The sequence below is a fragment of the Tiliqua scincoides genome, chromosome 3, assembly GCF_035046505.1.
Source record: "Tiliqua scincoides isolate rTilSci1 chromosome 3, rTilSci1.hap2, whole genome shotgun sequence".
In the NCBI taxonomy this organism is placed as follows: Eukaryota; Metazoa; Chordata; class Lepidosauria; order Squamata; family Scincidae; genus Tiliqua; species Tiliqua scincoides.
In genome coordinates this window covers 161,380,126-161,397,685 of record NC_089823.1, presented here as the reverse complement: position 1 = coordinate 161,397,685, position 17,560 = coordinate 161,380,126, and the positions used below count along the sequence as shown (strand labels likewise).

At 46.0% G+C, this 17,560-nt stretch overlaps 1 pseudogene; it reads left to right on the top strand.

The window, feature by feature from the left end:
• The first annotated feature begins 741 nt into the window (after positions 1-741).
• LOC136645182 (uncharacterized) lies at positions 742-17,315 on the top strand (annotated as a pseudogene).
• The last annotated feature ends 245 nt before the right edge of the window (positions 17,316-17,560 follow it).

Genomic DNA, 17,560 nt, shown 5'->3' with positions numbered 1-17,560 from the left:
AACATTGCTTTTCTCTGGAGACACTGAGAGTTCCCACATGGCTCTCATTGCTCCCCTCATTTGGACAAGAGTCCCTGAGAAGCCCGTTGCTGGTAACGAATAAAGCTTGCAGACGATCGCCACTCTTGGCTACTGAGTTTGCTTTTGAACTTTGCTCTTGACCTTGCAACAAGTGTAGGCCCCAGAACCCTCTGCAACAGCAACAGACATGCAAAGGTTCCTCAGGAGGCATGTTGGCATGGAAAGTGTTCCCTGAAGGCAAAAAGTTTGAAAACTACCAATTTAGCATGAAAACACAAGTGTTGGCATTTGATTGTGGACAAGGGACAACCAGTAATGCCATTAGTTCAGAGTTTTCTGTAATGGGTAGATGAAAACCAACAGAACTCATTAACCCGTTTCTGCTTGGCCCACAGAGGTACACATTTGGTCCCCGTTGCATATATGCAATGTTGGGCAGACATGGCTTGAACACAACTTGGCAGGCATACCGATTTGCATCCGATCAGAAAATGTTTTTAAAAACATCCTGCTTGGCATATAAGAAAAAGCTAGGTCAGCCAAGATTAACTCTACTATGCAACTACTAGAAATCAAAGCAGCTCTGACCTCCTTTGTAAATGGTCTGACTTCAGTTTCTCTTTTCCTGTATGTTTCTCCATTGTCTCTCCTCACCATATTCTTCCAAACAGAAGAAACCAAGGGTGATGTTAAGTGACATGGCCCACTTTAGGTCGGATTATGACCCAGCAGATGACAACCAATGCAGTAAGAAAACAGTACAAGGGCATTCAGCTAAAATACTGGAAGAGACAGTCAGACTGCGTTCGCACTGGTAGTTTACCACAGAAGCCAACACTGATGCAGTGCAGAACGTATGAGTCACACATCAGTGATACCACGCACATTTAGACACCAACCCCAATGTCTTCCAGAATATATGAGTCACATATAAGTGGCACCACCCACATTCAAAAACAAAAATAAGAATCTTATCTAAACTATTACCAAAGATCTAAGAATAGTAGTTTCCTTTTCCCCCATTTATGGAAACACAAATAGTAATGCTGTTAGATTCCCAGAGAGTCAATAGTCCAATATTGGACAACAAACTGCTTTGATTATACTGTGCTGTGAACACAGCCAACTGCTAGCAAGTGTTTCTAACAACTCTGGAGAAGGGGACAAACTTCCTGTTTCAAGCTTCTTGAAAACTGATGCCAAACCTTGTATATCTTAGACAGAAATAGCCACCTAGAATCTCCTTCAGTGTTGGAGAAAGGTGGGATAAAATCATGCTAATAAATAAATAAAGTATCACACAACAAAATGACATTTTACTACATGACAGCAACGCCATAAACACCATACCTGTGGTGTGGCTTTTTAAAGACTCAGGCACCTTTTCAATCAGTATACAACGGCAAAACTAAAGTTCTGAAAGTTTAAAAAAAGCATACCAGAACAGTCAACTACAGCAATAAACCATGAAAATTAAGGTATAAAAAATTATGTACAGTATATACCCCCACATTTTCACTAATCACCTAAAAATTACATTGCATATAATTACATTGCAAAAAATACATTGCATAGTGATGTTTTCTGGAGAGTGAATGCTATACAGGCATCACCACAAACAGCACTTAGATTGCACCTACAGTCATACCGGAAAACAAAAATATTTACTTCTAGGTAATCATGCAGTGGGTCAAGCAGACATAAAACATTTGAGTAATACACCAATCAGGTTATAAGGGAAAATGAACTCAGTTAAAGTAGAAAACTGACATACGCACATTTTCTCAATTGCCATTTCAGATGTGGGATTTTAGATTTCCACCTTTAAAACAGCATCTGGGCAAGGAGAGAAAAGTGAGCCTCCCCTCACCATGCAGCCTAGTCCCAACCAGAGTGTTCTCCAATCAGCCAGTTTATTTCAGTCTTAGGCTTATGAGCATCACACATAAAATCTTATCCACAATGACAGATGAGGGGATAGGGAAAGGGAAACAAAAGCTTATGTAATGGAATCAGCAACTATAATTACATCAAGTTCAGTGACAATTTTCAAGTACTATATAGTAATACAGTATATAGATATTTCAAGTATAGTAATAGAAATGCAGTCTTCCTGGGTATGCTGATGAACTACAGCAGCATTTTGCAACCAGTGGTACTTGAGGTGAGGTTCGGTAGTATACATGGGACCCCAGACCTCCACCACCTGGCTGTGAGACCTGCAATGCAACTTTACATGCAGTGGTAGGAAGCTTGACTCAGTGGGCAGAGATCCAGCATGTGCTTTTCACATGTTTGAAAAAGCCCACCCATCCACACCAAGCCTTTTACCGGTGTTTGTTGTATTGTATCTAGCCTCCTAATGCAGAAGTAACTGGCAACATTGTCACCAGTTACTATAGGTCAGGGGTCGGCAACCTGTGGCTCTAGAGCCACATGCAGCTCTTTCAGCTGTCTGCTGCGGCTCCTCCCGGTGAAAGTGGCAAAGGGAGTAACAGAAGGCACTGTGTTGGGAGAGCAGGCTGCTTCCCTCCGCCCCCTGAGCTCACTGCCCTCCTCTCCCTTCACCCCCACCTGCCCCGCATTGGTTTCCCTTTTCAATAAGCTCCGCAGGCTTAAGTTCCCTGTTTTTCCCTTCCCCAACTCTCCAGCAGGACGCCCTCCTCCTCAGCCATTGCGAGCCCTTGCAGGTCACCACTCAGTGCAAGGAGAGGCTTTTTCTCCACAGCTGAGGAGACATGCTGTGTGTCTACGCAGTAGTAAGCCCCATTACAGCGGATGAAGCTTACTCCCAGGAAAGGGTGCCTGGGATGGCAGCCTTGGAGCCTGCTCAAGGCCAAGCGCAAGGATGGGTGAGTGGGAGCCCGTACAGGTCTGTTCGAGAGCAAGCCCTGATGTAGTCCCTGGGCTACTCCCAGGAAGGTGTGGAGGGCTGTAGCCTCAGCCCCCTCCTGTGCAGGTCTACTCACAAGTAAGCTGTAGTCAGTGGGGCTTCCTCCCAGGAAAGCATGGAGAAGACTGCAACCTGAGAGCTCCAACCAACTTGTCTGCTCAGAAGTCCCATTGTAGTCAATGGGGCTTACTCCCAGGATAGTGTGGAGAGGGTTGCAGCCTAAGTGAGGGAGGACAGGCAGGCAGGGCAGAAGCTGGCCTGTGGCTGCCTCCCCCCCAGCTCTGGCTTCTTCTCTTCCCCACCTCTGGAATCTGTGTCCTTTTTTCCTTCCAGCAGGGTGCCTCTGGAAGGTGGGGGGAGTTCTTTAGTATCCATGTAAGATAAGGAGATGTCATAACCACCATATCTATTGGAATCCTGGAAGATCTGGTGAGGTAGATGTGGTGTCAGCAGTGGCCCCTTTAAGGCACAGATGCAGCCACTTGAAGGCAATAGGGCCCTCAGGGATATAAGGAGCACCTGAGGCAGGAAGGGGGTGTGGGTTGGAGAAGGAGTGCAGGTTGGAGGGGGAGACTGACTGGGCATATTGACTTTGATACTCTGAATTACTTTGGAATCTGAGCTTGGACTGTGACTTAGCTTATTGACATTGGACTCTGCCCGACTTTGTGACTAACGGACTGCTGGAGACACTGGAGTTTGGTGTGTGGCTGCTGTGCACAAGACCTGCTGAGGACCAAGGGTCTGCTGTAGTGGTGGGAGGCTGCTGGCAGGAGAGAGGACCTCTGCAGGTTGAACAGGTGAGCTACCCTGGAGGTGGGGTCCAGCAGGACTGCAGGGCAGAACCAGGGTCATTTGTTGGGGGAAAGAAGGGGAGCTAATTTGCTTAAAGTGGGCATAATTCTCCAGGCAGAGAATGGCCTTGGAATCAGGCAAAACACCATAGAGGACCAGGTGTCTGAAAACACAGGACAAGAATGTATGACAAAACTAATTAAAAGCTACAAGAGGGGGCTACATTATAAAAATGGGACCTATAAGAGCATAAAGGTTAAAAAAGAACTATATATGCAGTGTTATCTTCATTTTAGATGTCAAAAGGGTTTTGTGGCTCCTGTGGTTTTTTTCCTCCGAAAAACGGGTCCAAATGGCTCTTTGAGTGTTTAAGGCTGCCGACCCCTGCTATAGGTGGTACTCCCAAAAGGTGAACCATGCAAAGTGGTACAATGTGGGGGGTGGGGGGGGAACACAAATGTTGAGAAATGCTGAACTAAAGAGTACATGCACAGAACCTAGAGATGGGCTCACAAATGAACGCACCAAAGAACACATGAAGTGAAGCAACCAACAACTCTTATGTGAAGCTAAATGTCCAACAGAAGTGCAACAATAAATTAACATCAGCAGCAATATAGCTGACAGTGCAGTCCTCCTGACTGAACACCGACAATGAAGTTTTTAGGAGGATTCTTGGAGTCCCAAACTCCATCAGGTTAGCAACGGTGACTCTTGAGTTAGGAGTTCATCTTCCTTCAACTACTGCATGGGCTTTAACGTTTAAATTTTGGCTCCGCTTCCATCTGTCACTTCCACCAGATTCCCTTCTTAATGACCTGCTAAGAGACCCTTTTTTTGTCCAGCTGGTTTCTAAAATTTGACTCTAAATTGAATTCCCTAGATCTTTCTTCGGAATCTTTAGCGGATCTCGATGTCAACAGTGCTTACAAGCTTATTAGAACTAGGCTCTGGGAAGCTGAATTTGCCTCTCTTTCCGCTGATCTTAATCCAGTATGTTCTCTTTTTTTGGTCACTGTCCCTTACAGGTCAGTCATCTAAATATTTTGTTACCCTAATAAATCCCTCCCTTCAAAGGGCTTTAATGCTTGCGCGTTTCAACATTTTCCCTTCTTCCTATCACCTTGGCAGATTTTTCCATCTTTCTCGGAACCTCAGATTATGCGCCTTTTGTCATCTTGAACCAGACACACTTGAGCATATTTTGATCTATTACCCAGCGCACTGTACACTCCGAAAGCTGTATTTGGAGCCCTTTTCATGTCATCCTGCCGGTCCATTTATTGATCCCCTCTTTGTTCTGCTTAGTGATAATCAAGAAAACATTACTATAGCAGTTGCTCATTTTCTATCCCAAATTATTAAAATTTTCCCCCCTTCCTAAAAATTGTCTCTTCATTTTTTCCTCCTTTATTTTTTCAGATTTCCTCCTCCTCCTCCCTGCCACATTATGTTTACCTTCTTAGTGATTGTAATAATTTCTGTGTTTTACCTTGTTTATTTGTTATATGCCAATAAAGGTTGTGATGATCATGAAGTGTTGGACCCTTCAATAATAAACTGAATCCTAGGCCCTCTTACAGGGGACAAAGTAACAGAGCGGCACACTTGCTTCTGACAAAACAGATACAAGCAGTGGTCCTCAAGCCTTTTAGCACCAGAACACACTTAGAATGACAATCTGTCAGGACCCACTGGAAGTGATGTCATTAACCTGGAGGTGTTGTCATCAATTTAGGCTTCAAACCTAAGCTGTGATCAACCAATTATGTAGCACACTTGCGTTGATTTTGCATAGTTCAGAATTCAAACATTCCAGCTCGGACATCAAAGCAGAACATAGACCTGGATCCTTCTCCAGCCACAGATCCCTCCCTTCCAATGTCCCATCTTCCCACCTATTCAGGGCAAACCACCATGCCTCTCTCCAATCAGGAGCCCACACTGCCAAGCGGCTTCCTACCCTGTATTTTCAGCCCTGAATTGTCAACGGTTGCAATATATCAACCAACCATTAACAATACAGAGTTGAACATACAGGGTACAGGGCTGCTATATTTGTGTGTGTGCGTGAGCACACACACACACTTCTGTTGTTGTTGGCAACCTTCAGTCTTGTAAGACTATATCCCACTCTGATACCATACCCTCCATTACCCTCATATTACACACATATATAGGTGTGTGTATGTATGTAGGTGTGTGTATGTGTATATAGGTGCATGTATATACATATATATTCATACATACACACACACACATATATATGTATATACACACCTATGTAAATATATATATATAAACAAATACACACTATATATATGCATTGTATATATACATGCATGTATGTACACACAAACACACACAGTGCAACAAACATATTGCAACAATATCAAATATCACTGGAAGAGGCCACTAGAAGTGCAAGAACCAGAACTTTGTACCTCCCTGAACACCCAAAGCGGTAGAAGAGGAAGTAAAGAAGATTGCCAGTGGTGGCTGAGGTAGGTGCTATGCAACCCACCCGAAACTGGCTCACAGCCCACCTAGTGGGTCCCAACCCACAGTATGAAAACACTGATCTGATATGGGATTGCATGGCAAACTCTGACCTGCCTGCTACCACCCAGGGCGGCAGAGAACCAGGCTGCAGACGTCTCGAAGGCCTGTGGAGAGGAGCTGGAGGGCGGCAGCTGCTTCCTTGGGCCGGGCCGGGCCTCAGCCACACACCCGCCGGCCAGCGAGGGCGGCGAAGATCCAGCGGAGAGCCTCGAACCCACAGGCGCGCCGGCTCTTCCCCGCCCGAGCTAAACGAGCCCGGAGCGCCTGCCGCCCCCGAAGGACACCTGGAAGCGCCGCTCCCACCTGCGCCTCGAAGCGGCCCCTGCCGGTCCTGACGCCCCAGTCCTAGCGAAAGGTATTCGAGCCGCGGGTTCTTTTCAAATCTGACTAATGGGCGACGCCGTTGGGCCGCACGGGCTTGTGGGAGCAAAGAGCATGCTGGGAGGTGTAGTTTTTGGCGCCGCAGCAGGGTCTCCGATTGTTACATTGAGGGTTCACATCAGAAGAACCCCGCTGGATCAGCGAAAGGCCCAGCTGGTCCAGCCTCCTGCATCTCACAGTGGCCCACAGATGTTTCAGGTGCACACAGGACAACAAGACACCTTCATCCTGGTCTCTGTTTCTAACAAGCGGATTTGTGGCTTCCGGGGGGCAGGGCGGGTGACGCCAGGACTCATTAAAACAAACCAATGCTTTGCGCCTCTGTTTTCTTTCCAGCTCTTACATATCCTCAGGCACCCCTAAATCCATTTACATAAATGGACTTTGAAAATGGAACAGTTGCTCTCCCCCCCCCCCCAATACTGTATAAGAGGAGCAGCGCCACTTGAAATAAGTGCCTCTTTGCCCAGTTAGCAGGGATAAGAACATAAGAACAGCCCCACTGGATCAGGCCATAGGCCCATCTAGTCCAGCTTCCTGTATCTCACAGCGGCCCACCAAATGCCCCAGGGAGCACACCAGATAACAAGAGACCTCATCCTGGTGCCCTCTGGGATATGCCAGAGTCCAGTGGTTCCCAAACTTTTTAGCACCAGGACCCACTTTTTAAAATGGCACTGTATCGAGACCCACCTAGGTTTCTAGAATCATAGAGTTGGAAGGAACGTAAAAGGTCACCTAGTCCAACACCTTCACCAGATCTTTTAAAAGAACTTTTACCAGACCTTTAAAAAAAAAGGAGATCTAGAAAGAAATATTTTATTTATAAGTAATAATAACCATAAAAAGACCCTCAAAGATTTATCTCCCTATATTTATACATGCTTGCAAAACTGCAGAAGCTCAGCTCCTTGCAGGGCAGTTTGCAGCTATCTTGTAAACTGCAGGAGCTGAGCTCTTTACTGGGTAATTAGCACCTACAATGTCTAATTTATGTTTTAATAGCCTCAGGGCTTGAAGCAATTAGAGTAGCCTAACCAGGTCTACTCAGAAGTAATTCCTATATTGTTCAAAGGGGCTTACTCTGAGGAAAGTGTGGTTAGGATTGCAGCCTTAGGTATCTGATTTTTCCATCATCCTTTAGAGACCCACCCAAAAATCAGGTTGCAACCCATCACTAGGTCTAGCACAAACTATGCTAGACCAATGGTTCCCAAATTGTGGGTCTGGGACTCACCAGTCGTGACCCACTTTTTGTTGGGTCACAAAAGGGCAGATTAAACTGTGTGCATAAAAGAATAAAAAGCTGTTAATGACTGCTGCCCAATCACCATTATAGCCACCCCCTTGGCATTTATACATCAAGCAGCAGCCTCTAGCCTAGGGCCTCTAAAAAGTTTGGAAACCTCTGCACTAGACAATCATTTGGATTGTTTCATATGCATGCCCCCCCCTTCTGTTGAGAGAGGCATCTTTTCCAGGTTGTTAGCATCCTTCAGTCTCGGAAGACTATGGTATCGCACTCTGAATGGTGGTTCTGGAACAGTGTCCCCTCCAGTGCATGAAGCCTGGGTAAGGTAGATATGGAGGATAGACTGTTACCCATGCAGCAAATCCCCCCTCTCCACGCCGTTGAGATGGTCCAATGGAAAGGCAGAAGCCAATACGGTTGGTTCCAGCAGCGTCGCAGGAGTTGCCAGAGTGTGACTTGTACAGCCGCGAACTGCCTCAGGGACTCCGGCTCCAGATTTTGCCTCAAGGTTGTCTCCTGAAGCCTTTTCCATAACTGGATATAGCCACACGGCAGTGGCTTCCACTTACCACACTATTTAAAGCAGTGTTTCTCAAACTGTCGGTCGGGACCTTCAAGGTGGGTCACGAGCCAATTTGTGGTCCCAATTATTATCATTATCAAATATTATCAATATAGCAGACTTGATACTCCCATGACATGTGACTGCATTTGGGGAAATGTTACACATAATGTGCTTTTAATGCGCTTCTATTTATATGCTTCTAACAATTATAGTCAATGGGACTTACTCCTGGGTAAGTGTGGTGAGGATTGCAGCCTAGGATTGTTAAAAATTGTCCTGCTTGATGATGTCACTTCTGGTCATGACATCACTTCCGGTGGGTCCTGGCAGATTCTCATTCTAAAAAGTGGGTCCCTGTGCTAAAAGTTTGAGAAGCAGTGTGGTAGTAGACAAGACTACAAGTCCCGATAGGCTCCGCGGCCATTCCTGGTGAGGGGGGAGGAGTTCGGAAGCCGGGTGAGCGACGACTGAACTGAGGCCAATGCTAATGAGGGGGGAGGGGAGGGGGTGACCTCAAGTAACCTCAAGATGAGTTGAGTCAGGCGCGCAGTGTGGGAAGGCTGAGGAGCTGGCGGGCTGCCTACCAGGCTGGAAGGGGAGGCAGCAGGAGGCGAGCCGAGGGCTGCGCTGCCCGCTTGGAAGCTCCCTTTGTCCTCACGGGGGGGGGGGGGTCGCCACGAGCAGGACACCCCGTGGCCGCCTCTGCTCTGCGAGCCTTGCTGGTGGAGGGCTGTGCTCCAGCCCAGGAGTTCACGGTCCAGGGGAGGCGGTGGCCATAGACCTTGGTGCTGCGGAAGGGGGGGAGATGTTGCCCCCCAGCTAAAGAGGAGAGACAGGTCTAGGTAGAGGTGGGGTAGTACAAGAGGGGAGGCCAGGTTTTGAAAGGTACAGCCCAGCCTTGTGTAAGTGGCCCCTAAGGCTCTGCTCAGCTGGGGGCAAGGCCGGCCCCCCAAGGCTCTGCTCAGCTGGGGGCAAGGCTGAAACAACGGGCACCTCTGAACATGTGCAAAATGCCTTTTGCATGCCTTTGAGGAAAACAGCTAATTCTTTTATACAGTCGAGATTAGGAGCTCTTCCAAGTCAAAGACATTCTTTTCAGGCACACTAGAGCTCCAGCATGACAATCAAGTGCTACAGTCTTGGAAAAACTTCCATTTCTTCAGAGCTGGTGGAACTAACTTCCCAGTTCACACTGAATTGCTGCCACAAATTTATTATTGGATCACTGGCAATCCACTCTCTCAGTCTTAATACCAAGATCCAGGTCTACAGAGCTTGCGTCCTGAGTACACTTCTGTTCTGCAGCGAGTCATGGACTCTTCACTCACAACAGGAGAGGAAACTGAACGCTTTCCACATGCACTGCCTCCGACGCATTCTCGGCATCACCTGGCAGGACAAAGTTCCTAACAACACAGTCCTGGAACAAGCTGGAATCCCTAGCATGTATGCACTGCTGAAACAGAGACGCCTGCGTTGGTTCGGTCATGTCGTGAGAATGGATGATGGCCGGATCCCATAGGATCTCCTCTATGGAGAACTCATGCAAGGAAAGCGCCCTACAGGTAGACCACAGCTGCGATACAAGGACATCTGCAAGAGGAATCTGAAGGCCTTAGGAGTGGACCTCAACAAGTGGGAAACCCTGACCTCTGAGCGGCCTGCTTGGAGGCAGGTTGTGCAGCATGGCCTTTCCCAGTTTGAAGAGACACTTGGCCAACAGTCTGAGGCAAAGAGGCAAAGAAGGAAGGCCCATAGCCAGGGAGACAGACCAGGGACAGACTGCACTTGCTCCCAGTGTGGAAGGGATTGTCACTCCCGAATTGGCCTTTTCAGCCACACTAGACGATGTTCCAAAACCACCTTTCAGAGCGCGATACCATAGTCTCTCGAGACTGAAGGTTGCCAACAACGATGTGCAATATGAAAATATCAATACAGACCACAGGGTTGTTATAAAGATTATGTTAAGAATACTCTGAATACTCAGATGTGCTATCTAAATACTATTGTTCATCCTGTGGGAAGTCTGTGTGTTTGAGAAAGCTCTGTGTACACAGTAAACATGCCAGAAAGGGTAGAGTAAACCCTTCTCTGGCAGGCTGGCTTTCTACATGCAAGGAGTGTTTTGGTTTTTGGAGGAGGGACATTCAGACATTTTTCTTCTGCTTGAGCAATTTCTAGAGCTATTTAACCATGAGTTGCTTGCAGTCAGAGTAACAGCACAATCTTGTGCATGCTTATTCAGAAGTAAGTACTGTTGTGTTTAATGGGGCTTACTCTCAGGTACGTGTGCATAGTATTGCACTGTAAGAAGTGGTGTATATCTAGATCAGGGGTGTCCAAACTTTTTGGCAGGAAGGCCAGGAAAAAAAGAGTTAATTTACATTTCAAATTTGAATAAATTTACATAAATGAATACATTAGAGATGGAACTTATATGAATGAATGAAGGTCTTGCAATAGCTCATGGCCTATAAAAGACCTTGCACAAAGCAAGGCTGACCTTTCCTTTGCTGCCACTGCTGCATCACAGACATGAAACAGCAAACAGTGGAGTGAGCCCTTGTCCCAGGACTCACACAAGAGTTTGAGCAGTTGACCATCACGCTGAGAGCAGTTACATCCTGCCAGTGCAGGCTCCAGCAAGTCTCCAGAGGGCCAGAGCTCATTAGAGACTGGGGGCTCCCTGCAGGCTGGATTGGGAGTCTTCGCGGGCCAAAAGTGGGCCAGGGGAGTTTGGGCACCTGTGATCTAGATAAAGAGTTCAGACATGTTTAGAATTCCCTGCTTCCTTGAGTGGCAAGAAGTTCAGGGGCAATTGCTATCTGGAGAGTTCCTCGTGAGGACAGAGCAATGGACATTCATGGTATCTTTGCAATTTGGGTTTATTTACAAATCTACAAGTTGAGCATGGGTAAGCAGGCAAACACCCAACAGATGGTCTTAGCAAAAGCAGCATTGGTTCCCCCCAAAGCAAACACTGCGCAGTTCTTAGAAACCCCCAAGTCTCCCATTCCTAGCCAGCTACAGAACTTGCTTATAAAGCCAGCTACATTTAAGCTACCAAATTGTCTCTTTCCAAGGTCTATGTCATGGTCCTGGGTCTCTCCGACCAATCTTAGACACTCCCAGTTCACTGATCAAACAATCCCCCAGTGAGTCAGAAATACATGTTTCCAATTTTTTCTTGTGTATCCTATCCTCTCAAGGCCTTAACACTCCATGGAAGGACATGGACAGGGCATAGTTCCCAGAAAAATTTCACATTTTATTTTTCACATTTTTATACCACAGGTCAGTGTACACATCTGCTCCCCTTCTTTTGTCCTCACAACAACCCTGTGAGGTAGGTGAGGCTGAGAGAAAGTGACTAGCCCAAGGTCACCCAGGAAGCTTCATGGCTGAGGGGAGATTTGAACCTGGATCTTCCAGGTCTAAGTCCACCTCCCTAACCACTACACCACCCTGCCTCTAAACACATCAAAACAGGTGGGTGTACAAGTCCTCAGGGCAAACTGTCCTCCAGTAGCCTCCACCACCCCTTTTAAATAGCCAGTCCTTCAACAAAGGTGAAGCTGAAGTCCTACAGACTAACTCTCCAGCTCTTGCAAGCACTGAGCTCCCCCAAACTCCAGGGGCTCAAGCCTCTGGTTCATTCCACTAGCAGAGAGAGTGGCCCAGGCTAGGCTTAGATGACTCTAGTTCCTTGGTATTCACACAGAATGAATGTGTGTGCCCACAAAAGGAACATCTTTAACTGATGGTTCAAGCAAAAAGCATTCCAGTTATGCAATGCTGTAGTTTTCCAGTCCACATGAAGCTTTTGTAGATTGCTGGAACCATAGGTTTTTATTTATAAAACACACAATGTGTGCTCGGTGTGGTACAATTTTTTTTTCAACTCCCTATCATCAGGCTCACAATGTAAAAAGTATGAATCTAACAACCCAGTCTTACTGAAACCCCCTTTTGCCATACCGCTACACCAGAGTGTGAACTTTTGTTCACTTGCCCTAGGGAAAACCTCCACCAATGCCATGGGACTCCTCAGATCTATGCTTGCTGTTTAGAAGGTGTAAGGTTGAAGTGTCTAATGGCCATAGTAAGAGACATGAATGGTGTTACGGTGTCAGCACACTAGAGTGCCACAGGTACCATCTCTGGTCCATCTCACTCTCTGCCCCACCTGCAAACATCCTCATTCCTCCCCCTGCCTGACCCTACCCACCTCATTCCACCCACTGCCATTGCACCTACCTTTGCCAGTCTTGCAGCAGGTCTCCTTGTGAACTCTGTTCTGCTGTTGTAGACCCCTGTACATGCTGGCCCATGAAGAGGAGTGAAGGGAAATCATGGGTAAATGTAAAATTTGATGGAAATCTTGAACCAAGGCTGTTGTCACGGTATAAGTAGGATTATTGCAAACAATGAAAGGTTGTTGTAAGGATCAGTCTTGTTGCTTACAGTGCAATTCTATGCACAGCTATTCAGAAATAAGTCCCATTGTGTTCAGTGGGGCATTAGGTAAATGTGTATAGGAAGTGATTTGTGGGCACTGGAGCCCAGGAAGTCAGAGAGAGGCAATGCAAGCGCTGAGCCTTGGGAGCAGATAAGCCCTTCCCTGCCCTGTAGGGGCCCACCCTGCCACCAGCTGAGGTTGGAAACAACTAGGGTGGGGAGAAGTGGCAACAGGTGTGATAAGATCAAAGTTTTTATTGCAGAGTCTCAAAGGCAAAGCAGTATCTATAAGAAAAACAGACAATTGGGGTTGCCAGCCAACTGCTCCCAGCATAGTGCTTGTCTTTTTGCAAGTTACCTGACAGTGAGGTGACATCTAGTAACACCACTTCGTTCACTGGCTGTCATGGAGTTTGCAAAGTAACAGGGGCTGTCTTGAACAAGTAGGCCCCACAGAGGAACAACTGGGATCACAGTGCTCACTGCTTCCAGGCATGCTGCAGGCTTCCCTTGTTATCTGCATGACCAACCATGTGGAGCATCCCATGCCTTCTTCCCCTGTTCGACAGTAGCCTCTGGAGAGCAAAGAAAGACACATGGAGCATGGCAAGACATGTACAGCACCATCAGCCACACACGGTCCCTTGATCAGAAGGCATGCTTGGTGCGGGTGAAAGTAAGTGGTGCTACCTGGGTGTGCATGAAGCAGTGACTTGTTGAGGTGAGAGCATGCTCCAGGCATTATCTTTCCCTTCCTGATGAAGGTTGCAGTGGAGCTCTGTGAGGAATAAGTGTTCAACCAGCAGCGGCAATATTTGGAATATCTGGTGTTCAACCACAGAGAGAGCACACATTCACTGCTGTTAGCCATTGCAAAAGGAAGGGGTGGATAGCATAGACAAATTCATAGCAAAGACAAGTTTGACAATAGTGAAGGTTCAGTATTTGATGAAGGGCATATTTAAGACAACTATGCAAGATTAAGGTGTAGTGGCCTTCCAAGGTTGCTTATGTATGTGGGGTGCGTTGTCCTTGCTCTTCCTGTTGGGGTGGTGGAGTGAAGGTTCCACTTGGGTGTTTGCGCATGGAATCCTCCTGAGGCAGAGTTCCTGCAATAAGAATCCAAAGAAGATAAGTGTTAACAAAATGTCTTGCTAAACATGTGGGAGCAGCAGCTTGTACAAAGTGCCTTTCATAGTTCCCATCACTACCGTTCCCGTGTGAGTGTGCTCTGTGCACGATCTGAGGCCAAAGAGTTATATCTCCATGCTATGTGCCCTGTCATCTGGTTTCCTGACAGGAGTGAGTGTGTTATAATTGACTGTGAAGTTTAGTTTGTATCCTATGGTCTGCCATCAGAAAATGGGGGAATAAATGATGAGATTTTTCTGGTGATTTAGCCTTCCCCATTGTTTCTGATGGCTTTTCAAATTTCCACGCCAGCTCTATTGTCTGTGTAACATTTTGCAGATATTTGGAGCACATCTGTCATCTGGAGGGCATTTAGGATATGGCATACACATACACAACTCTTGATCCTGCCCATGCGCCTTCCATGTCTCCACCCCATTTGGGGGTTTGTGCTGATAGTTCTACCAGTGTCAGAGGTGCATCTGCACTTGTGTGGCACATTCATTGGAGGAACTGAGACTATGATGGTGGGACTATAATTGTGCCAGCATCTCAGGGCATATGCAAATGAGACTGGCATTTCAGAAGTATAGGATTGCACCATTAAAGTGTCTATAATTTACAGTTGACTTTTGTGATCTGCATCTTTTTAGTTGCTCATTTTAATTTGAAGTTTTATGGTTGTTCTGCCACACTGGCAACAAACACCCTTATTGGTGGCTAAGCATTTTGCTCATTTACTGCTTGATGGAACTGGAACATTTGGATATCAGCATATTGACTCAAGCAATCAGCTTTGGGCTCTCTACATGAACATGACAGCTAAAGTGGGGCCATAGGAGACCAGGGAAAGAAAAGACAATATCATAGGAACATCATGTGGAAATTTCAAATACCAGGCTTGAAGCTGATGGTAATGTTTGAGTTACTGCAATCCTTTTTCCTATCCCTAATATTTAATAACTGAATTACTCTCCTTTAAAGGCCAACTTCACTGTTCATTCTGTTTGCCAAGCTGATATAACCTTTTGTAAAATTGTTTGAACAGCTGGACGTCCCCCAGGTAATTACAGTGAACAAGCTTGTTCTGTAGGCAAAAATAATAGACTTCAGTCACGATGTTGGTTTGGATTGGGCCATGAGTATTACCAGTTTAGAATTGGTCCATTTTGTGAATATCTTTCTGTAATTAAAGCATGCATGCCGTGGAAAAGATAAGGGGTTAGCGTTAATTCTGTGCTTATTAGGAGGTAAGGAAAAATTATTTTAAAAAAATAAAATATATATTTTTGCTTATGTTCCATTTGTCTTTGGGTTGCCTTCCCAGCATACGATGCAGCACACTCCTTTTTGGCATTGCTGCATCGGCTCATGGAATTTTAAGCACTCCTTATGTAAGACAGCTACACAGTCCAAACACTCCAGAGGAAATTTCATCAGATACTGGTGTTAAACACATTTTTTTCTTCTTTTATTTCATATATAGCATCTCACTTTGGTCCCATGGCTCACACTGGCAGTGTGCTTGAGGTTGTCAACATCGGGATCTTGGGATCAAGTGTAGACTTCTAGATTCTCACCCTGAGACTGTTCTCTGATTAAAATTCCAATGTCCCATGAAAATAATGATAATCTCCGCTTTCAGAGGTCTGCATATTGTGCCTGGCCTTAGCTTCAAGAACACATTTGGCTTTAAATCTGTTCAGAGTGCTTCTAAATTACAGAATAAGATCAGGGACAATCTCCTGCACGTGCACACTCAGTTCCAAGCTCAGAAGGTGGATGGGTACTAACCCACATTCACTGCACTGTGGTGCAGAGGCACCCTTGAAGTTCATTGCAAGATTGGGGTAATCCCCCACTCCTCAGCTATGTGCTGAGCAGGGACTCATGCAAATACAGGGACAAGCAACTGAAATGAAAAGTACATTTCTGCCCATTAAGGACTGGGTGCTTTGCTGACTCTCTGAGTTTGGGCACTTTGCATATGGAGGCCAGTAAACTCAAGATAGTTGAACCTTAGAAACCTTAGAACCTTAGAAAGTGAATATAGGCCAGGCTGATCACAGTTAGTACAAAATTAGAAGCAATAGCTTAGTTTTTGTCTAGTTGACTCATACTCTCAGGGAATTAATTAACAAAGACAAGTGACGACTCCAAACCTGGCAGTGTTTCTTTTTCTGAAGAATAATATGGTCGTTCCTAGCATTCCAGGGAAGGCAAGAAAGGAGCAGGGTTGGAGACCGCTTGGAAAAACAATGTGTTCTGTCCATTTGCTTTCTTTTCCCCCTGAATAAAACTTCTTTGACTTTATTTAAACTAGAACTTGAAATGCTCTCCTTCTATTGACATTGTCTACACACATTTATCTATGTGTGCTGTTTGCAAGCAACATGAACCAGGACTGGCTGAAGTTCTCTGTTCAGTATACATAGTCACAAATCCTTTGCTGCCATGACTTGTAATCTGTGCAAAAGCTCTTATCTGCAAGCGATCCACCTTTTCCCTTGGTTATGCCTTATATAATCTTCAAGATTGAAATTTTAGGTGAATTTTTGAGGGTCACTTTTGGTATGCCTTGGAAGGCTATTCTACCTTTGCTGTCCTTATCTGATACTAGAGTGTTTTGTAACCTGCCTCCAGCATTTGGGAAAGGTAGGCTTTGTTTTAATTAAGTAATAATGGATTACATTTCTTAAGAAACCTTTGCAGTTATTACCTGCAATACTGATAGTAACTCCTGTGGTGATGAGAGGCTTGTCTATGTGATCAGATATCACTCAAGGTATTAGCACAACCTGGTGGATAAATTTACCAGGCTACCTCAGATGACAAACGGCTGTTTATCGACATCTCTGAACTATTAGCTAAGGTAAATGCAGATGTTGGAGATGCGGGCTGCAACACAGAGGTGCTATACAAGCTGAACCTGTTTACCAGCTTTTGTGTTTTGTTTTTAGGCTTAGGTGGATGGTATAACCACCAAATGTCTAAAACAACTTTGAACATTGCCACCAGGAATTTCAGCATTGAAGGTGGAAGAGGGAAAGCCAAAGTGTGTGTGTGTGGGGGGGGTGTTCCCTTGCATCCAGGGACTGTGGACACCAACCTGTCCAAGCCTTAATGCAAGAATGTTGCAAAAGAGAGACTTTTAACCCCAGAACATTCTTTTAATTGTCTGATGCATATCATTGATAATCTCAGTATGGGAAAAAGGGGAAGTCTTTGCCTGGGATGAATCAGAGTTACACTGATAATTAAAAGGCCTGCTATGGTGCTCCAAAGGCCTCCTTTGGCGCTAGAACAGGAGTGCCCAAATCCCAGCCTGGGGGCCACTTGCAGCTCTCAGGGACTCCCAATCTGGCCCACAGGGAGCCCCCAGTCTCCAATGAGCTTCTGGTCCTCTGGAGACTTGCTAGAGCCCGTGTTGGCTTGACGCAACTGCTCTCAGCATGACAGCTGCGGGATGAGGGCCCCCTCCACTACTTGCTGTTTCACG